This window comes from Pseudophryne corroboree, chromosome 1, assembly GCF_028390025.1.
Source record: "Pseudophryne corroboree isolate aPseCor3 chromosome 1, aPseCor3.hap2, whole genome shotgun sequence".
In the NCBI taxonomy this organism is placed as follows: Eukaryota; Metazoa; Chordata; class Amphibia; order Anura; family Myobatrachidae; genus Pseudophryne; species Pseudophryne corroboree.
Window position 1 is genome coordinate 842,766,175 of NC_086444.1, and position 23,668 is coordinate 842,789,842.

Sequence of the window (23,668 nt, forward strand, 5' to 3'; positions counted from 1 at the left end):
TAACCAAACTTTCAGAATCTATCAAGGGGACCATGATCTACAAACTACATTAATTGTGAACATTTGTAACGAATGAGTCGCACGCTACGACTACATAAACTCTACCGTAAATACGCATACCGCGCCTGCGAGTGCACGCTATCGCGGGTATGCGCCTTCACGGGAGAGCGTACGCATGCGCAGCGCGGACCAGTGTGCGGTGCAAATATGGCAACGTGCATAGAGACATTTTTCTGACTTTGACAAGCAATTGTTGTTTTTTAGATTTAAGATACTGGCCGGTATTTATGTGATGTATATTGTTTTATATAATTATTAAAAATCATATCAGATTGAGGTAGCGCATTCTCATTTGTTTTTGCAAAAAAACATTTTTTTTCTTTTTGGATCAATAGCAATGGCCTACTACTATATATACTGCGCACAACTGAAATGCACCACAGGTATGGATGGATAGTATACTTGACAACACAGAGGTAGGTAGAGCAGTGGCCTTCCGTACCGTACTGCAATATATACTGGTGGTCACTGTCAGCAAACTGCAAAACTAAAATGCACCACAGGTATAGAATCTAGATGGACAGTATACTTGACGACACATAGGTAGGTAGAGCAGTGGCCTTCCGTACCGTTCTGCTATATATACTGGTGGTCACTGTCAGCAAACTGCAAAACTAAAATGCACCACAGGTATAGAATCTAGATGGATAGTATACTTGACGACACAGAGGTAGGTAGAGCAGTGGCCTTCCGTACCGTACTGCTATATATACTGGTGGTCACTGTCAGCAAACTGCAAAACTAAAATGCACCACAGGTATAGAATCTAGATGGATAGTATACTTGATGACACAGAGGTAGGTAGAGCAGTGGCCTTCCGTACCGTACTGCTATATATACTGGTGGTCACTGTCAGCAAGCTGCAAAACTAAAATGCACCACAGGTATAGAATCTAGATGGATAGTATACTTGACGACACAGAGGTAGGTAGAGCAGTGGCCTTCCGTACCGTACTGCTATATATACTGGTGGTCACTGTCAGCAAACTGCAAAACTAAAATGCACCACAGGTATAGAATCTAGATGGATAGTATACTTGACGACACAGAGGTAGGTAGAGCAGTGGCCTTCCGTACCGTACTGCTATATATACTGGTGGTCACTGTCAGCAAACTGCAAAACTAAAATGCACCACATGTATAGAATCTAGATGGATAGTATACTTGACGACACAGAGGTAGGTAGAGCAGTGGCCTTCCATACCATACTGCTATATATACTGGTGGTCACTGGTCAGCAAAACTCTGCACTGTACTCCTCCTATATAATACTGCTGGTCCCCAGTCCCCACAATAAAGCAGTGTGAGCACAGATATATGCAGCACACTGAGCACAGATATGGAGCGTTTTTCAGGCAGAGAACGGATAAAACTGGTGGTCACTGGTCAGCAAAACTCTGCACTGTACTCCTCCTATATAATACAGCTGCTCCCCAGTCCCCACAATTAAGCAATAAGCACAAATATTTGCAGCAACATTAATAAACGGAGAGGACGCCAGCCACGTCCTCTCCCTAACATTTCCAATGCACGAGTGAAAATGGCTGCGAAGCGCGGCTCCTTATATAGAATCCAAATCTCGCGAGAATCCGACAGCGGGATGATGACGTTCGGGCGTGCTCGGGTTAACCGAGCCACACGGGAGAATCCGAGTATGCCTTGGACCCGTGTAAAATGGGTGAAGTTCGGGGGGGTTCGGTTTCCGAGGAACCGAACCCGCTCATCACTACTTATAACCAATGCAGGAAAATGGCATTGATGAACTCATTTGAATGTACAGTATGTATCTCTGATTTCTTTTTTTACCCCAAGAATGTAACAACTGTATAATGGGGGTAAGGTGCAATCAGGGAGATTGCTGGTCTATTCAGGGACTGAGGGAGATTGCTACTATTTAGGGGGAGACTCCTGCAGAATGAGGGAGGGTAGGCAATTATGGTATGGGGCGGCAACATTGGTGGTGATGCGGCATTGGCTGGGCGTGGTGTGGGAAACGGCCAGCCATGTGATGTCACACATGGCCCGGCATCCCAGAAAATGGCCGCTCTGCGCCTGTCTTTGCAGCCTAGCTGTGGAGGCAGTGGGGCATCCACAAATCAGGGATGAAACCGCAATTGAATTGCGATCACATTGCTGCTAGTCATTTATATGCTGGGTGGTCTTGCCCTGTGCTGGGCGGCCCCCAGCATGCAATTTTATCATTAGCAGTTTTGCAATCTTACTGCTAATGAAGCTGAATGAGCTACGTAGTATGGAGTGATACACTATTCTACCTATTTTTCTCTTATCTGTTACTGACGACACTGAAACATTTGCCCTTGATACATAAATGCAACGTTGGTAGAGCACACAGTGCAGTGGAGTATGTGCAGAGAATGAGGTTGTCTGTTTTGTGGCAATGGGGAGTCCTGATATTTTTTCATCTGTAATCTACATCATCTAATCAGGTTACTTATACCACTGGGTAAGCTGTTACTGAGTAAGAAAAGTGTTGAAAAGATTATTTGGATTGGCATTTGTTATTTTTTAGATACCTTATAGCTTTGTTTAATCGTAGAAAAGAAGACGTGGAGACACTTAAAAAAAATATTCACAATTTTTCAAGAAGTCATATTTTGAAGATGGCGTTTAAGGTGCAGTGTCAATTCATTATTTGAAAAATCTGTTCTTGGATTAAAAAACACTTTTATTTGAAGGAAGCTATCCTTGATCTTTTTCTTGAGATGCTATTGTATCTGGGGCACAGTGAGAAGCCTATTAGCTCTGATGCCTACACATAAGAAAGTGAAGAGAAAAGAAGTCTTTATTAAATTTGTGAAAGGGTTTAGAAGTCTGCACTGCAGGTGCAGGGTGTACGATTACCCATACAGGCAGCTTGTGGCAGATAATGAGATCCATAAAGGAGGTTGGGATTCTTTGTTACACCATTTAAAACAGACACAGTCTTTATTTCATTTAAAATTCAATTAATTTGATGTTGCGGCATTTAACTTTTTTATACTATTCTATTCCTGAAAAATATAAAATATGCCTCACTGTATACCTTTATTACTTTAACAGATGCATCACCATATAAATGTGTTTTAGTAATCTTTCTTCATACAAAATTAATATGTGTTTTTTTTACAGGTGCCTAGAACGTTCACAATTTTTATGGATACTTTGAAATGTAACCTGGGAAACAACTAACCCTACTGCACCCAAAAGGGGATTTTTATATTCTTGCCTAGCGAATTTGTAAACTAAGATTTTCAATAGGAAATAGGAAATTTTATACTATACACGTGTGCAATTTAAGCAACCACATGAGGAGATGTTGTGCCTAGGTAGAGATGCCAATGTCATCATAAAACATCAGCAAGATCACTTATGCCTCTCCATTTTAGATGAGCATGTGACAATAATGGGGCAGACGTATTAAGCCTGGAGAAGGCATAAAGAAGTGATAAAGCGGTGGTAAGTTCAAGGTGATAACGTACCAGCCAATCTTTCAGCCAAAACTGTAAACTTACATTTTGGAGCTGATTGACTGGTGCGTTATCACCTTACACTTATCACTGCTTTATCACTTCTTTATACCTTCTCCAGGCTTAATACATCTGCCCCAATATGCTCAATTTAATTTAAGACAAACAGAGACTGGACAGGTAGGTATATTTTGTTAGCTCTGTCAATTAAAGGTGTGCCATCAGTGTGCCCTAGGTAGTGGGAATCATGCTCATTATTGCTCTCTATCATGTATGAGGCCCTTAAGAACTGTGCTGGACTGGACCTCTGGGGTATTGGCAATATCCTGGTGGGCTACACTGCCTGAAGGTTCTGCACCCTACCCCAACTGTACATTGCTCCTCACAACAATAAGACTGACCGCAACAGTGTCACAATGTTATCATTAGAGATGAGCGGGTTCAGTTCCCTGAGAACCGAACCCCCACGAACTTCATGCTCCGAGTCCGGATCTGAGTCCAGCTCGGGTTTTTCCACCAGACTCAGAAACCAGAACGAGGCAAAACGTCATCATCCCGCTGTCGGATTCGCGCTGGTTTTGGGTTCTATATAAGGATCCGCGCGTCACAGCCATTTTCACTCCACTCCTGGAGAGTGTAGGGAGAGGATGTGTCTCATCAGTGTCTGTGCTGGAAAGTGGCATGGCACATGGGGGGACGACCTGCTCTTTTGTATCATTCCAGTGGTGCTGTCTTGTGCTGCATCAGTCCAGTGGTGGTGTCTTGTGCTGCATCAGTCCAGTCACAGTGGTGGTGTCCTGTGCTGCCATAAGTCCAGTGCTGCTGTATACATCCAGTCCAGTGGTGCTGCCATATAAGTCCAGTCCAGTGGCACTGCCATAAAAGTCCAGTCCATTGGTTCTGCTGTATAAGTCCAGTCCAGTGGTGCTGCCATAAAAGTCCATCGGTACTGCCATATAAGTCCAGTCCAGTGGTGCTGCCGTGTAAGTCAAGTGGTACAGTCAGTTTAAGTCCAGGGATACTGCCGTATAAGTCTGGGGTTATGCCGTATAAGTCCAGTGGTGCTGTATAAGTCCAGTCCAGTGGTGCTGTCTTGTGCTGCATCATTCCAGTGGTAGTGTCTTGTGCTGCATCAGTCTAGTCACTCCAGTCGTGGTGTCCTGTGCTGCCATAAGTCCAGTGGTGGTGTCCTGTGCTGCCATAAGTCCAGTGGTGGTGTCCTGTGCTGCCATAAGTCCAGTGGTGCTGTATAAGTCCAGTCCAGTCGTGCTGTTTTGTGCTGCATCAGTCCAGTGGTGGTGTCTTGTGCTGCATCCGTCCAGTCACTTCAGTGGTGGTGTCATGTGCAGCATAAGTCCAGTGGTGCTGCTATATAGTTCCAGTCCAGTGGTGCTGCCATATAAGTCCAGTGCAGTGGTGCTTCCATATAAGTCCAGTCCAGTGGTTCTGCCATATAAGTCCAGTCCAGTGGTGCTGTCGTAATAGTCCAGCTATACTGCCATATAAGTCCAGCAGTACTGCCTTATAAGTCCAGGGGTACTGCCGTATAAGTCCAGTCCAGTGGTGTTGCCGTATAAGTCCAGCGGTACTTCCGTATAAGTCCAGGGGTACTGCCATATAAGTCCAGCGGTACAGCTGTATAAGTCATGGGGTACTGCTGTATAAGTCCAGGGGTACTGCTGTATAAGTCCAGTCCAGATGTGCTGTCCTGTGTGCATCAGTCCAGTGGTGGTGTCTTATTCTGCATTAGTCCAGTCACTCCAGTGGTGGTGTCCTGTGCTGCATAAGTCCAGTGGTGCTGCTGAATAGTTCCAGTCCAGTGGTGCTGCCGTATAAGTCCAGTTCAGTGGTGCTGCCATATAAGGCCAGTGGTGCTGCCATAATAGTGCAGCGGTACTGCCGTATAAGTCCAGCAGTACTGCCGTACAGGTCCAGCGGTACTGCCGTATAAGTCCAGTCCAGTGGTGCTGCCATATAAGCCCAGAGGTACTACCATATACGTCCAGGGGTACTGCCATAAATGTCCAGTGGTACAGCAGTATAAGTCCAGTGGTACTGACAAATAAGTCCAGGGGTACTGCCGTATAAGTCATGGGGTACTGCCATATAAGTCCATTGGTGCTGTATAAGTCCAGTCCAGTGGTGCTGTCTTGTGCTGCATCAGTCAAGTGGTGGTATTTTTTGCTGCATCAGTCCAGTCACTCCAGTGGTGGTGTCCTGTTCTGCCATAAGTCCAGTGGTGGTGTCCTGTGCTGCCATAAGTCCAGTGGTGCTGCTGTATAAGTTCAGTCCAGTGGTGTTCTCTTGTTCTGCATCAGTCCAGTGGTGGTGTCTTGTGCTGCATCAGTCCAGTCACTCCAGTTGTGGTATCTTGTGCAGCATAAGTCCAGTGGTGCTGCTGTATAGTTTCAGTCCAGTGGGGCTGCCGTATAAGTCCAGTCCAGTGGTGCTGCCATATAAGTCCAGTCCCATGGTTCTGCCGTATAAGACCAGGCCAGTGGTGCTGTCATAATAGTCCAGCTATACTGCCGTATAAGTCCAGCAGTACTGTTGTATAAGTTTAGCGGTACTGCTATACAAGTCCAGTCCAGTGGTGTTGCAGTATAAGTCCAGTGGTACTGCCGTATAAGTCCAGGGGTACTGCCGTATAAGTCCAGTGGTGCTGTTTAAGTCCAATGGTGCTGTCTTGTACTGCATCTGTCCAGTGATGGTGTCTTGTGCTGCATCATTCCAGTCACTCCAGTGATGTTGTCCTGTACTGCATAAGACCAGTGGTGCTGCCGAATAGTTCCAATCCAGTGGTGCTGCCGTATAAGTCCAGGCCAGTGGTGCTGCCATATATGTCCAGTCCAGTGGTGCTGCCATAATAGTCCAGCGGTACTGCTGTATAAGTCCAGCAGTATGGCCGTATAAGTCTAGCGGTACTGCCATATAAGTCCAGTCCAGTGGTTCTGCCATATAAGTCCAGCGGCACTACCATATAAGTCCAGAGGTACTGCCGTAAAAGTCCAGCGTTACAGCCATATAAGTCCAGTGGTACTGACGAATAAGTCCAGGGGTACTGCCGTATAAGTCCAGGGGTACTGCCATATAAGTCCAGTGGTTCTGTATAAGTCCAGTCCAGTGGTGTTGTCTTATGCTGCATCAGTCCAGTGGTCATATCTTTTGCTGCATCAGGTCTTGTCACTCCAGTGGTGGTGTCCTGTGCTGCCATAAGTCTAGTGGTGGTGTCTTGTGCTGTCACAAGTCCAGTGGTGCTGCTGTATAAGTCCAGTCCAGTGGTGCTCTCTTGTGCTGCATCAGTCCAGTGGTGGTGTCTTGTGCTGCATCAATCCAGTCACTCCAGTGGTTGTGTCCTGTGCTGCCATAAGTTCAGTGGTACTGCTGTATAAGTCCAGTCCAGTGGAGCTGCTGTATAAGTCCAGTCCAGTGGTGCTGCTGTATAAGTCCAGTAAAATGGTGCTGCCATATAAGTCCAGCTATACTGCCGTATAAGTCCAGTCCAGTGGTGCTGCTGTATAAGTCCAGTAAAGTGGTGCTGTCTTGTGCTGCATAAATCCAGTGGTGGTGTCTTGTGCTGCATCAGTTCAGTCACTCCAATGGTGGTTTCCTGTGCTGCCATAAGTCCAGTTGTGCTGCCTATAAGTCCAGTCCAGTGGTGCTGTCTGGTGCTGCATCAGACCAGTGGTGGTGTCTTGTGCTGCAATAGTCCAGTCACTTCAGTGGTAGTGTCCTGTACTGCATAAGACCAGTGGTGCTGCTGAATAATTCAAGTCCAGTGGTGCTGCCGTATAAGTCCAGTCCAGTGGTGCTGCCATATAAGTCCAGTCCAGTATTTCTGCCATATAAGTTGTCCAGTGGTGCTGCCATATAAGTCCAGTGGTACTGCCGTATAAGTCCAGCGGTAATGTTTTATAAGTCCAATCCAGTGGTCCTGCCGTTAATTCCACCGGTACTGCCATATAAGTCCAAGGGTACTGCGTATAAGTCCAGCGGTACAGCCGTATAAGTCCAGCGGTACTACCGTATAAGTCCAGTGGTGCTGTATAAGTCCAGTCCAGTGGTGCTGTCTTGTGCTGCATTAGTCCAGTGGTGATGCCTTGTACTGCATCAGTCCAGTCACTCCGGTGGTGGTGTCCTGTGCTGCATCAGACCAGTAGTGCTGCTGTATAGTTCCAGTCCAGTAGTGCTGCCGTATAAGTCCAGTCCAGTGGTGCTGCCATAATAGTCCATCTATACTGCTGTATAAGTCCAGCAGTACTGCCGTATAAGTCCAGCGGTACTGCCATATAAGCCCAGTCCAGTGGTGTTGCTGTGTAAGTCCAGCAGTACTGCCGTATAAATCCAGGGGTACTGGCATATAAGTCCAGCGGTACAGCCATATAAGTCCAGCAGTTCTGACGTATAAGTCTAGGGGTACTGCCGTATAAGTCCAAGGAAACTGTCATATAAGTCCAGTGGTGCTGTATAAGTCCAGTCCAGTGGTGCTGTCTTGTGCTGCATCAGTCCAGTGGTTGTGTCTTGTGCTGCATCAGTCCAGTCACTCCAGTGGTGGTGTCTTGTGCTGCATAAGTCCAGTGGTGCTGCTGTATAGTTCCAGTACAGTGGTGCTGCCATAGCAAGTATACACAAGAAATAAACCTCTGTTGTGCAGGGGAGGAGCATCTAAGAAATATTGTCAGGTGCTATCACTACCTGATGAAAAGTATTACCATGTTGTAAAGAATAATATTTCTGTGCCCCACAGGTGGATACAGAATGCAGGGTAAAGTGAAAATTATTTAAAATCTATAAACCATAATACTCCCCTATTCAGACGAGATCAAATGGTTGTGTTGTATGCAGCCGTGAAGTTTTTCCTCAGGCAATCATCACAGAAAGGTGGGAATACATGCAAAGAAATAAAAATCATACATAGTGTAACACCCTTTACAAAAATAGCTAAACACATTCGCCACTCCCTACGACATAGATAGATATTTTTTATGGGGTAGTGGTTTTTGATAGCAGGTTTTAGAGGGTCACCACACATGACTAATCCAAAAAATGGCTACTCACTTTTCTAACATGAAAGTAAGAAAGAAAATTTATATAAAGGTATCTTTTCAAGATCAGGTGCTCACATGAATGCTTACTTCATTTGTCTTTTAAGCCCGCACATCAAGGTTTCGTTGACGCCAAATATGGTCCTTATCCCACAATATTCAATATTGAAGGTAGATAAAACTTATTTTTATTCCAACATAAAAAACAGATATCCAGCTCAATAACAGGGAATCACTGTTGTTATAGCCTCGTCTCTACATATATCGCTGGTGCTGATGTTAAGAGTCCCGTGAAAAGAAAGTCTTACCCAGAGGTGTAGGAGGTGGGTGTTCCCAAATGACAGTCATTGGATAATTCTGCAAGGAACCAAACAGACGCGTTTTGAACCATTTTATCTCAAAGTCCACGTTCAAACCAAAAGGGACTAGAGTTTTAGCATTATGTATGAATTTCATCTCACTTTTTGCTAAATATGCTTCTGTGCCCTTTTTTCTCCAATTTTCCGTTACTTTTTTGATCCCTATGACTTGTTTTATTGCGGACAAAGAACACATGTGTTGTTGTTTAAAATGGTCCGAAAGGTGGTTTTGCATTGATTTTAAATGTCATCCCATTTGAACTTCCTCTGAGTATTCTTGTGCGTCCTGCACATCATACAATCTCCACATCTGTGGAAGCCCACTGTTTTGATACAACAACAAACAAATTATTAGCGCTTGGAAACTGGATTTGAAATTTTTACAATCACAAATTTAATAAATTGATTATAAGATAATAATATTGTTGCAACAATTAATTAAAACACAATGTGTAATAGTACATTCGGGCATAAGTTAGCACTGCAGAATCTTAAAAGTTCCATATACTGGGAAATGGTTTGTTTGCCGGTACTCAAATAAGCCAATTTATCCTCAAACACAGTTGCCACAGTCCAGGAACAGTTTGCAAGCAAATGGAAAATATCAACTGCTGTTGGAATAGACCTTACGTAGCTGGTTCAAGATGTTACTTGGTCCAATTGGTTTGCTCGTGTCAAATATTGCAGATATCCAATTTGCTGATGATGGTAGTTCCTATATCCGACTTCTAGGCTTTTAGAGAGAATTGAGGAAATGGAGTCCAGCTGTCCCACCGACGCGTTTCGCTGTTTAGCACAGCTTTTTCAAGGTGATGTGTTTGCAGTGACTGATTGCCCTTTATATAGCAGTGCTAATAGCCCATGTAAAACAGGTGTAACAAATTACTAAAGAAAAAATAAACTTTAAAATAAAATTCTAACCAGTTTCCATATATAGTGACAGACATATAGACTTGTATAGTATCAAAGTATTGGATTTCAATCATTAGAAAACTATTTTATTTATCAAATTGTTTAGGAACGCGTGTTCCTGATCACATGATTATGGGGCCAACTTCCTGTGAATGGAACGCAACCTTACACTGATTAGGTGATGTCTGGTCACATGACCGGAACTAAGCCAAATCTCCCACCAGCCCGGCGTACTGTTGCCAGGTGACGGACCGAAAGGAGGGACCCGTTCCGGTCACGCGACCGGAAAAAGAAAAAAAAAACACAGAGTGGTACTAATCACAGTAGATTTCGTGGAAAACTTTTATAAGATGGTTGGTCGGACCAACCAACAATGTACTTATAGGGTGATCATTTCATAACAGAGATAATACTCCGTCCTCGTTGTTTAGTAACCGGTCACGTGACCGGAACTAGCCCATAACGCCGGTGACCCCATGGTGTCATATCCAAGGAGGAGTTTAAGTTTCTACTTCCACCCTTTCCTACTATTCCAATTTTTTATCACTTACCCAAAATCCACAAGTCCATCACTGCACCCCCTGGACGTCCTATCATTTCGGGTGTTAATTCTTTAACTTCCTTTCTTTCAGCTTATGTAGACCGATATCTGCAACCTCGTGTCTCTAGGTTAAGGTCCCACGTCCGTGACACCATGCATTTTTTGCAATTAATTCAGGGTATCTCTTGGAAACCCACATATTTATTGGCCACACTTGATGTGGTAGGCCTGTACACCAACATCCCCCATGAACTTGGTGTTCAGGCCATTAAAAAAGTTCTGGATCGAGATGGGGACCTTTCCGAGAGACACAAACAGTTTATATTACACTCTATTTCTTTCATTCTCACACACAATTATTTTCTTTTTTCAGACACTTTTTATCACCAAATTATGGGGACGGCCATGGGGACTCGGTTCGCGCCCAGCTATGCCAACCTATATGTGGGGGAGCTAGAGGAGGAGCTCATGTGGGGGGGTGAGCGGGGCGCGGGCCTGGTCCTTTATGGCCGTTACATAGACAATCTTTTTATAATTTGGGATGGGGATTCTACCTCTTTCACTCAATTTGTTGATTTTCTTAACACCAACACTTTTAATTTAGTTTTCACTTCTAATTTCAGCACCTCTAAACTTACCTTCTTGGATTTGACCATCGAAATAGTGGATGGTCAGATACAGACAACAAATTTTGTCAAAGAAGTGGGTAGTAGTTCGCATCTAAATTACAGGAGTTCACACCATTTGGCATGGAAAAAGAATATACCCAAAGGGCAATTACTGCGTTTACGCAGAAATTGCTCTACAATTCAGTCTTTTACTGAACAGGCAGAGTTACTACTTCAGTCCTTTAAATGTAAAAATTACCCACAATACTTGTTAGATCAAGCTATGAGAGAAGTATTGGACCTTGATAGAGATTCTCTACTGGTTTCAAAGAATAAAAACAAACCGAAAGGGGACAGCAAGGAATGGGCCTTTATTTCTAAATTCAATTCAAGGTCCAATGAAATTAGATCTGTGGTAAAACGTAATTTCCACATGTTACGGAGTGATCCAGTCCTTTGTGGCATTTTACCATCTAAACCTGACTTTGTCTTTAGGAAAAATAAGTCTTTAAAAACCATCTTGGCACCAAGCCAATTACAATCTGCAGAGGATACAAGAGAGAAGGATGACACCTGGCTAAAAAGCAAAATTAAAGGTTTTTTTAAATGTGGAGCCACAAGATGCACTACGTGCACTCATGCACGGAACAAAACCCTTACTATTCCCCTTCCTGTAGAAGGGAAGAACATTACAATCAAAAGTTTTATCAACTGTAATACCACGTGGATAGTGTACCTCCTTCAATGTAACTGTAACTTAAAATATGTTGGTAGAACAACTAGGATGTTAAAGACTAGGTTTATGGAACATAGGAGAAATGTTATCAATGGTGTAACTAAACATAGTGTCTCCAGACATTTTTTGCTTCACCATAATAAGGATCCATCAACTTTGAGTATCATAGGACTGGAACATATCCCCAAAACAGTGAGAGGAGGTGATAGGTTTACAAAATTATGTAGACAGGAAATCTTTTGGACCTTTCAGTTAAATACACTTTTTCCCAGCGGCCTAAATGAAGCCCTAGAGCTGAACGTGGTCCTCTAATTCCATACAAATGTTTCGACATATAAGCTCATCTATATATACAACATTCATGTTCACCTGTCATTCTATATCTCTTGGGGGGTTTTAGATCTAGTCCCTTTGATATATAATTGTTTTGAGTACAGATATATATATATGTTAACAGGTATTGACAAACTTAATCCTTAGTATACCGGTTTGGATATAGATCAATGATCAATTGACATCCCTAAATGTATAATTAGGGGCATATGGGCACTACACTATAAACTGGTACCAGCTTAATAAAAATTAATTAAATCTAAACATCTATGGATAAGATTAACTGTAGTGAATATAACCTGTTGTGTGGTGAGCAATCATCGGCATATTATATGATATTCTTCCTCTGAAGATTTTTAGGAATCCTCCATTGTTATATATAAGTAAAAATTGAGGTAGGCTTTTATTAAGTGTCATAATAATATTTCACCACAAGATGTCACTATTCAAAACTCATTCAGTACCATCTAGAGGTTGAAATACATTTTTAAGCTAAAGATGGATTAAAGAACTATACATATATCCTATTTAATGTGTATATAGAATATTTTGCTATATTTATACTTGTTGACCATGAGTTGTTCCGCTATACAAACTATGGAGATATTATCAAGTCCACTATTGGCCCGTATGATCAGCTGATATGTAAATATTTGCTTTAAAGAAATTCAAAATGTGATTGGCAATAAGCTGTAAAATTTCCGGTCTCATGATCTGACCAGGCACTTTCATGCGACATGTATCCTAGCAACAGGACGCCGGGGTACAGCCGGTTCAGATCAGTTCCGGTCACGTGACCGGTCATGTGACAATGAGGACGGAGCAATATGTTTATTATAGAACGGCTATTCTACAAATATAATATTGGTTGGTTGAAGCAGCCAATATACAAAAGGTTTTCATGAAGCTCCTTTTTGGTACTATGCCGAATATTCCAGTCACGTGACCTGACTATGTCCTTCCGCACGGTCTGTCTCCTGGCAACAGTATGCTGGGGTCACCGGCGTTATGGGCTAGTTCCGGTCACGTGACCGGTTACTAAACAACGAGGACGGAGTATTATCTCTGTTATGAAATGATCACCCTATAAGTACATTGTTGGTTGGTCCGACCAACCATCTTATAAAAGTTTTCCACGAAATCTACTGTGATTAGTACCACTCTGTGTTTTTGTTTTTTTTTCCGGTCGCGTGACCGGAACGGGTCCCTCCTTTCGGTCCGTCGCCTGGCAACAGTACGCCGGGCTGGTGGGAGATTTGGCTTAGTTCCGGTCATGTGACCAGACATCACCCAATCAGTGTAAGGTTGCGTTCCATTCACAGGAAGTTGGCCCCATAATCATGTGATCAGGAACACGCGTTCCTAAACAATTTGATAAATAAAATAGTTTTCTAATGATTGAAATCCAATACTTTGATACTATACAAGTCTATATGTCTGTCACTATATATGGAAACTGGTTAGAATTTTATTTTAAAGTTTATTTTTTCTTTAGTAATTTGTTACACCTGTTTTACATGGGCTATTAGCACTGCTATATAAAGGGCAATCAGTCACTGCAAACACATCACCTTGAAAAAGCTGTGCTAAACAGCGAAACGCGTCGGTGGGACAGCTGGACTCCATTTCCTCAATTCTCTCTAAAAGCCTAGAAGTCGGATATAGGAACTACCATCATCAGCAAATTGGATATCTGCAATATTTGACACGAGCAAACCAATTGGACCAAGTAACATCTTGAACCAGCTATGTAAGGTCTATTCCAACAGCAGTTGATATTTTCCATTTGCTTGCAAACTGTTCCTGGACTGTGGCAACTGTGTTTGAGGATAAATTGGCTTATTTGAGTACCGGCAAACAAACCATTTCCCAGTATATGGAACTTTTAAGATTCTGCAGTGCTAACTTATGCCCGAATGTACTATTACACATTGTGTTTTAATTAATTGTTGCAACAATATTATTATCTTTTAATCAATTTATTAAATTTGTGATTGTAAAAATTTCAAATCCAGTTTCCAAGCGCTAATAATTTGTTTGTTGTTGTTTTAGCTGTGGGGCCTAACTAACCCCTTATATTTAGCTGCCATAAGAAAAGCAACCCATTAATAGCGCCATAGGCATTACTTGGTAATCCATTTTCCCACACTGTTTTGATACGTCCACTTTTTTTCTCTTGGACTGCACTTTTCACCAAACGATTTCTTAGATTGTTGGCTCGTCTGCATATGAATTTAGTTTTATCTTCAATAATACCTTTTAAAATAGGGTCTTTCGTAAGAAGGTGCCAGTGTTTTCTAACAATCCCTTTCTATGTCTTTATGTTGATTATTTAAGAAACATTAAAAAGAGTTTTGAGCAACACCACCTTTCAGACCATTTCAAACAACAACACGTGTTCTTTGTACGCAATAAAACAAGTAATAGGGATCTAAAAAGTAATGGGAAATTGGAGAAAAAAGGGCACAGAAGCACAGTTAGCGAAAAGTGAGATGAAATTCATACATGATACTAAAACTCTAGTCCCTTTTGGTTTGAACGTGGACTTTGAGATAAAATGGTTCTTATAAGAAACCATTCCCATTTTTGTAGGAATGTAATGGTTCTTTTTAAGATCATTTTCTTTCAACATATAAAGCCCTCTGTTTTGTTATGTATATAACCTGAGTTAATATGTATAGCTCTCCATATAACTTACCCACATATTAAATCCGTACTGCAACTTTCAAACTGAATTATACCTAGATAATAAATATTGAGGTGGATAGTCATAAAAGTAACATCAGCCATCCAATTTAGCTGCCAATACAATTTTTGTATCAGACTCATACCTTTGTTATGTATCTACCATCTTTATAAGTAAGATAAGGACCACTTATATCATAATGCCGAGAGGTGGGGAGTCAGCTAACTCACTTGGTTTACTGAAAGCAGTCCTTCAGAAGCAGAGATTGCTATTACACTGTTCTCCTTCTGTTTTCCCCATGTTTAACTCTGGTGTAACTCTGTCAAAGGTATTAAATTATAATAACATAATCTAGCACTGACTACAGCAGCCTATGACTAAAGCAGCCACTAATATTTATAGCCACAAATATGTGTCTGTATGCCCACTGATCAAAACCCTACCCCAAATACCCTTCTCCCACTTTCTTACTATAATGGTTGCAACCAAGGTCTAAGACAAGCAGATAGTGAAAGGTGTATATACTATCCCAGATTCATAATGAATTGCTGTCTTAGTTCACAGTTTTGGCTGTTAATATAAAAATAGATGAAAATTACATAAACAGTTTTTTTTTTCAAAGTTGTCCTAAAGGTATAGAAGGCAGTTACATCTGATAGGACCAGTAGTTGAAAGTTACCTGAGAATGAGAAGAAGTCCCTGGTGTTCCAGTGCCCCAACTCCTATGTCTTGCTCCAAAAATCTCTTGTCTAATTTGCTATATACTGTACTGACCTCTGTATGGATATTTGATCTATCATTGTATTTCTTTTGAACTGTGTATTGCTACTTCGGTCTCATTGTGTACCACTCACTGCCTGTATATTTGACCTGTCATTGGATTACCCTTGAAATCTGCCTTGCTACTTCTGTCTCAATGTGTGCCAGCAACTGTCTGCATTTTTGCCTTGCTTTAGATTTCCCCTGAACTGCACTTTCCTAAATCAGTTTCATTGTATACCGACCACTGCTTGCCTACTGGATCTGTTACCATATTATTCTGCTACTGCAGCTTCACTGTCTGTGGTGTGACCTGTTCCAGAATTTCCTGTGAACCATACTTTGCAAATAGCAGCTTCACTTGTACCTATTTGAATGTGGTTCCACTCCTCACGACTGCTTAGATAAAGTAAAGAAGACGCTAAAGGATATTTGTTTTTTGGAAGTTACTGCAAGTACTGTACCTATGGCCCAGGAAGAAATCCCAGGTCACTGCAGACACTAAACCTATTGATGCAGAAACATTAACTCACCGTAGCCTCTAGCACTGTGCTACCTGAGTCATTCAATTTGTTTTAAGGGTCGGATTCAATGTATACACAGAACCACTGAAGTATATGACAGATCCCTCTTACCAATTAGGATAAAGTAGAAACACTAAATGTAGTGACCACCACGCTTCTATGGCTACTATAGTCCCTATCGTGGGTGAGCTTTCATCTCTTTGATGAAGTCGTCCACAAGTGACTAATAAGGGAAATATTGAGTTGACACAGAAACTAAAGGATGTAGATATATAAGGGGTGAGCAATAAGTTTCTGGATGTGCCATGCATACTGTACATAGAGTAGACACAATCTTGCTGTCTGATTGTGAACTGCAATTTCTGACTAAACTTCTTGTGAAATGTCAAGGCACAGAACCGTATATAAGCAGAATTGCACACCAAAGTCAGCATGTTCACTTCATTCACAAACTCATCATGGAGCTCAACAGAGGCCACTGAAGATCTATGATCTTCTATGACTACAAAAGTGGTCTGTGACAGCAGAAGAGTTTTGACTGACTGTGAGCTGCTATTGGGGATTAAGCACCTTCCCAGACCACTCTGTTTGAATGGTTTGCATAATTTCAGCATGGGAGATGGTCCTAGGAAGATGAGAAGCGATGTGACCAACCTGGACAACATTGCTACCATGCGGGTCATATTTTAGGTAGACTACAGGGTGACCGTAGCCCAGTTAGAGAAGGAGATAATCATCTCATTGGGATCCATCAACTTGATACTGCACGAAAAGCTTGGCCCGAGCACGGTTTCTGCACGCTGGGTGCCACATCAGCTGACTCGAGTGCAGAAGGATGCTCAGGTGACTTGGTGACGCAACTTCCTGGCCATGTATGATGGTGGTTGCTCAAACTCTGTCTGGGAGATCATCAGTGCTGATGAATCCTGGATCTGCAGTCTCGACCCGAGACCAAACAGTTGGCCTATTGGACCCCAGTTGGAGGTGCACTGCCACAGAAGTTCCAACATGAGCACAGCATGGCCAAGCATATGGTGGCTTTTTTTGTGGTCAAGACTGATCATGTAGTTATTGTACCACTCATGCATCAACACACTGTCACTGATGAATGGTACACCAACCAATGCCTGCTGCAAGGGCTGGAAGCCATTTCCAGATGCCTTCCAAGAACCCCAGCTCCTGATGCCCTTCTCCATCATGATAATGTACCTGTCCACAAGTCTGGAAATGTGGTGGATTTTCTGGCCCGTGAAACGCTTCCAGGAGCTTGTTCATTGGCTATACAGTTCCCAAAAATCAAGTGCAAGATGTGTAGGATTTGTTTTAAGTCACCGGAAGCTGCAGTAGAGATCTTCATCCAGCATGAGGAAGACATACCTGTTTTGGACTTGTCCAGCTGCTTCACCAACTGGTTTGAGCATAAGCAACTTTGCATAAACTCTGGTGAACACTTTGAAAAAATATAATATTCACATTGTTTGTACATTAAAAACTTTTTGTACATTTGGAAACGTAAAAATATGATTGCACACTGTATACACTTTCATGTGATCATGAAGGTAACATATATTGCTCAAATTGTCTAAATATATTGCAAAAGCTGAAGCTAAATTGTCTGCTATATTCTTCCTATATATGACTATGCAAAGCAAGCAATACCAGAAACATCAAATGTTTAACATCTGTGAGTGATCAATTATCAAATCAAGGTGCACCTGCACAATTAGCTGAAAATTCTCCACAATGTACAATGTGTACACATTTAATTAATTAGGCTAATTCATTACTGTTTGATTTTCTGCATGGGGTTTCAAATGATGTCTTTATATACATAGTCTGCACTTGCTGTTTCAACCTGTGGATGCGTCCACCCAAATATGTGTTATATATGATGACAATAAAGTATATTATTAAAGGTGTGTCATTATGGGGCCAAGTCATCATCACTAATGGGCCCTATAGAACCGCCTAATATTCAACAAACTCTAAAACCTGAACATTTTTACAGTTTGCTTCTGCGAATTAACACCATCTGATTCCCATCATCCCGATCCTTTGTAAGAGGAGGAATTCTGGGGATATAAAGATCATATCATGCATGTAGAAGGCCAGTAAGTAACGCTGCTACTGAAATAGCAGCATTATGGGATCATGGGGACAGCTGCTTTTTGGAGTAGTTGTCCCCACAACGGAGCAATACTGAATTGCTAAGGTCATTTATTTATCCAACTTTGCAACTTACGGTGAGTTGGATACTTAATTATCGGGGGCCATGTTGATGAAAAGGCCCCTACAGTATATACAGATGAGTCAGTGCTCATCTTTGCCGTTAGCTGCCGCAAATGTGAATGGGTCGCAGGTGGCAGGGCTAGTCGCAATCACAACTGGTATGCATGTGCAACCTGTTCATTGGATAGTTGAGGGGGATATATCTGTAGCTGTCCCATGATAAATATTGATAACTGCGGACTTATTTCATGTGCCCAAATTTTCACTGAGAGCGAAGTGGTTATCTCATCTTCTAAGTATGGCAATATTATTCATTGATCCAAATGGAAAAATTCAGCCCTTGTCGTCTCAAAAAGTTTAAGCTTTAAACTTTTTGAGCCAACAAGATTTACCATAAAAACATTGACATTTGCTTTTGGTTTGTTAAACTCTTTGAAGAAATAGCTCCCAGGAAATCACCTCTTTCTAGTGCATCAAATGCACAGTACCTTGTACAGTATGTTTTTCCCCAGTACAACATGCATAAAAAAATACAAAGACAAAATAGCAATATTCTGTTCTTCCTTTTTCAAAGAAAGCTGTCAATATAACATATTCTGGGTTCATCATTTGATTTTCCATGAATTGCTCTGTCCTTTACTGAAGAGAGAAAAACAACTTTTTTCTACTGATATTCACATTGGTTGGTGTCTTATGTCTGGATTTAAATTGCTTTGAGGTATTGGGCAATGTGCAAACACAAGAGTGTTTGTTTCATCTCTGTGGCGAGGTTATCACACACTGTATGAGGTCAATATAAAATAATAACAACTCCAGGTGCACTATCCTTTGTTTGTCAATCTTTTCTTACTATTTACCTGCCGTGAAATGGTTTACTTAGCAATTCATAGGATATATTGTTTAACTTTTCAGAACTAGAGCTTTTCCTGTTCAGTGATTCCACTTATTTGTTTCAGTGTGGAAGGATTTAGCGTTGTATAAATCGCTGTAGTTGATAAGAAAACCTTGCTTTTAGGTCTCACGCTGACTATCGGTTGAGGCTTTACTATTTGCAATAATGGGGCCTGATTCAGAGGTGGTCATAATGCCAATGTTTGCGGATTTGAGCACGTGTCAGAGGTGCACTGCACATGCATCCCGATGGATTACCAACAACGGTCACATTGAAGGTTTGGGCGAAGATTGTCAGTGATCATTTGTGGGAGATAACGGTATTGGTTACTACTTATACACTGTTACTTAACTCAGAAGGACTGTATGTATGTGTGTGTGTGTGTGTGTGTGTGTGTGTGTGTGTGTGTGTGTGTGTGTGTCTCTCTCTAGATCCAAATACTCTCATTATACTGCATAACAGGTTACACAGGAGTCGGACCCAGACACCCATACAGGATCGAGGAGAAGCTGGGCTCCCTGGGTCACTTACAGCTCTCTCTCCCCATCCTATCTCCCCTCTGATCAGGAAGTTCCATCGGTAGCTCATGAAATCTGATACTCCTGTGTCTCTGCCTACACTTCATATTGTCCTGCTTGCATTCCGGCTGCCTGGTTCTGCTGCACAAGAGGGAGAGCTATTGATGTCAGTGTGCTCAGGCCAGGGGGGCCCTGACAGAGTGAGTCACGGGGTACGATATCCACTGTGCCCTCCTTAATCTGGCTATGACTAGGGGAAGGGTTAGGATTAGGTTGTGGGAAGGGAGGGTTAGAGTTAGGCTGCTGGAAGGGAGGTTTAGAGTTAGTGGTTAAGGAGGAGACTGTTAGCATTCTTACATACAAGGGATTCTGAGTGTCAGGATGCCACTGTCGGTCTTGTGACCGCCATCACCCTAAGCACCGTTATTCCATAATTGACCCAAATTCAGTTAGAGGTAGGAAAGTCCAAGAATCACTACCCATGGCACCATGTCTATGCCATGCAATATTTATTAGAGATGCGCGGTTCAGTTTTTTTAAATCGGAACCAGACCCAATTTGGGATATACGAGTTTAACAGAGTCCAGGTTTTAGACCTTCCCATTGTGTCGGATCGAATATGTTCGAATTTTAAATCTAAATTTTGTGTATTAAGTTGCATTTCAGAAATTTTTCAGGTGCCATTTTGGTGTGCAATGTTGACTGGAAATGACTGTTATGGATGTAAAAGTATTATAGGACAAAATCAAGTCCAAATTATATAATTTTAGCTATTTTAAAATTTTTAATAATTAACAACTAAATCAAAACACTTGAGGGGGATTTTGACAAAACCAAAACACAAGGGTCCACACACATCTCTCTCTAATCCTCATACACTAGTGCCGCAGTCATGCCAAAAAGCCCTTCTTGGTGCACTAGGTCCCATGCTCGTTTCATTTGCATCTTTTTTACTCAAATGTACATCTAAGTCAAAATACAATGCAACAAAGTCTGAATCTGTATATGAAGTATGCAAAGTGCTATAATGCAGTGACCACTACTTTTTCCACACCAAGTTCTACTGTGTATAAGAGACACTGCTCAATGCAGCTCACATGCATCAGGCATCTTGCTAGGCTAGGTAAGTGAGGACAGATCTGTAAAAACATATTTATACCCTAGGTTAAACAGGAAATGGTCAGAGACAAAACTGGAATCCATGGAGACTAGGGGTCTAATTCAGAGTTGATCGTAGCAGCAAATTTGTTAGCAGATGGTCAAAACCATGTGCACTGCAGGTGGGGCAGATATAACATGTGCAGAGAGAGTTCGATTTTGGTGGGGTGTGTTCAAAATGAAATCTAAATTGCAGTGTAAAAATAAAGCAGCCAGTATTTACCCTGCACAGAAACAAAATAACCCACCCAAATCTAACTCTCTCTGCACATGTTATATCTGCCACACCTGCAGTGCACATGGTTTTGCCCAACTGCTAACATAATTGCTGCTGCGATCAACTCTGAAATACCCCCTAGGAGCGATAAAAAGACAGAGGTTTTTGTACTTAGATGCAAATGACATAGAAGAAAAACATTTGAAGAACTTGAGTCATTGGTACTATTTTTTTCTTTCTTTATTTTTGCCCAATTTCTCGAGAGGTGACAATAATTCTGAATTTAAATTTATATAGTAATTGAGATCAGTGCTTTTACACCATGGGGGTAATTCCAAGTTGATCGCAGCAGGAAAGTTTTAGCAGTTGGGCAAAACCATGTGCACTGCAGGGGAGGCAGATATAACATGTGCAGAGAGAGTTAGATTTGGGTGCGGTGTGTTCAAACTGAAATCTAAATTGCAGTGTAAAAACAAGCAGCCAGTATTTACCCTGCACAGAAACGAAATAACCCACCCAAATCTAACTCTCTCTGCAAATGTTATATCTGCCCCCCCCCCCCCCCCTGCAAGGCACATGGGGGGTAATTCCAAGTTGATCGCAGCAGGAATTTTTTTTAGCAGTTGGGCAAAACCATGTGCCCTGCAGGGGAGGCAGATATAACATGTGCAGAGAGAGTTAGATTTGGGTGGGTTATTTTGTTTCTGTGCAGGGTAAATACTGGCTGCTTTATTTTTACACTGCAATTTAGATTGCAGATTGAACTCACCACACCCAAATGTAACTCTCTCTGCAAATGTTATATCTGCCTCTCCTGCAGTGCACATGGTTTTGCCCAACTGCTAAAAAATGTCCTGCTGCGATCAACTCTGAATTACCCCCATGGTTTTGCCCAATTGCTAATAAACTTGCTGCTGCGATCAACTCAGAATTACCCCCCATATTCCCATAAGTAAAGTGACTGGCTGCACCGTTAATTGGCTGAATAATTCATCTTGAGTAGGCCTGGCCAATCTGTGGCTCTCCAGCTGTTGTGAAACTACATGTCCCAGCATGCTCTGCTATAGTTTTGCTATTAAGGAATGCTAAAACTGTGGCAGGGCATGCTGGAGATGCACAAGGGACGCAGGACAGGGGGAGGAAGAACATTTCCTACAAACAGGAACTCAAGCCAGTCATCCTGCCTAAAATTATGCCTGGATTACATGTAGAGGACACCAACTATCCACCAGCCCCAGGCGTCCTGGTGAGTAAACAATCAAATGTCCCCTTTTTAACTGTACCACCCTAAATCTGTGTAAATTGTTTCTTTTTTAACTTGTGAATGTAAATCCTGTAAATGTGATCACTTCAAATGGATGAGTGTGAGGCACCCTTGCAGATTAAGGGACATTTGCAAATGTGTGCAATGTGCACCCTAGAACCATCAAACAAAATAATTGTCAAGGAGAGTCCATTAGCACCTAATGGACATAATCTTCACACGTCAGATGCATTCGCACGCCACTCAAGCACACTTATCTTAGTAAATAAAGACACAACAACCGTAATTGGCGTGAAAGGGGTCAGCTTTTTATTTTGACTGAGAGGAAGGCCTATTAATACTAAAACTAAAAATGCAGACTTCCCTCTCTAACTAAGGTGGTGGGGAGAAGAACGGTTAAGCATGATAAACAACTAGAGACTTCCGGTTCCGGCATGGGAGAGTGAACAGCTTCTCCCGGCAGCTCCGCTCTCCACGCAGCCTCACCCAGCTTTAACCCTGTCAGCCTCCGCGAGACACCGCTCCCGGTCTCCCTATAGATCGGGTATTGATATGGATAAGTTCCTGGGTCCCCCGCCACCCGCAAAACAGCCTCAGACACCGCAGCAGCAGCGTCAAGAGAAACGGCGTGGAGACCATAACATGGCGCCTGACACAGACAAGGGGCCGGAGACGCCAGCGGCGAAGAAACCTATCCCAGCCGCGGAGGAGATCAAAGGTATGTCGGACGATAAACTATCAGCTTCCCTTACATATGAAGAACTCACCAAAGCTATGCAAACTACCATGGCGCCGTTATTACAGAAGGCGGTTGCAGACATTACCACTCAGATCTCCCGCTTGTCTGACCGCATAACAGGGGCTGAGACACACATAAGTCAGAATATGGATGACATCCATAAATTACAAAAGTCAGTCAAAGACTTGGTGTTAGAGAATAAACGCATGTCTGATAAGCTGGGCAATATTGAAAACAGGACACGACGTAATAACCTACGTATTACCGGACTCCCTGAATCTATTAGAGGGACGCAGTTGGAATTTTTTGTCCGCCACACACTACCTAAGTTACTACATGTGGAATCTGAATGCTCAGATATAGTGATTGAAAGAGTTCACAGGATGGGAGAAGTTAAAAATGCCTCAGCACATAAACCGAGGGTTGTCATTTTTAAAACACTGAACTTCCTGCACAAGCAGGTGCTTTGGTCTGCTTCTAGAAAGCAAAACCCTCTCATTTGGGAATCCCACACCCTGGGACTGTTCCAAGATTTTTCTGTAGAACTTTCCAGAGCGAGACGTTCCTTCTCGACGGTCTGCACCACGCTGATACAAACAAACCGCAAGTTTCACATGTTAT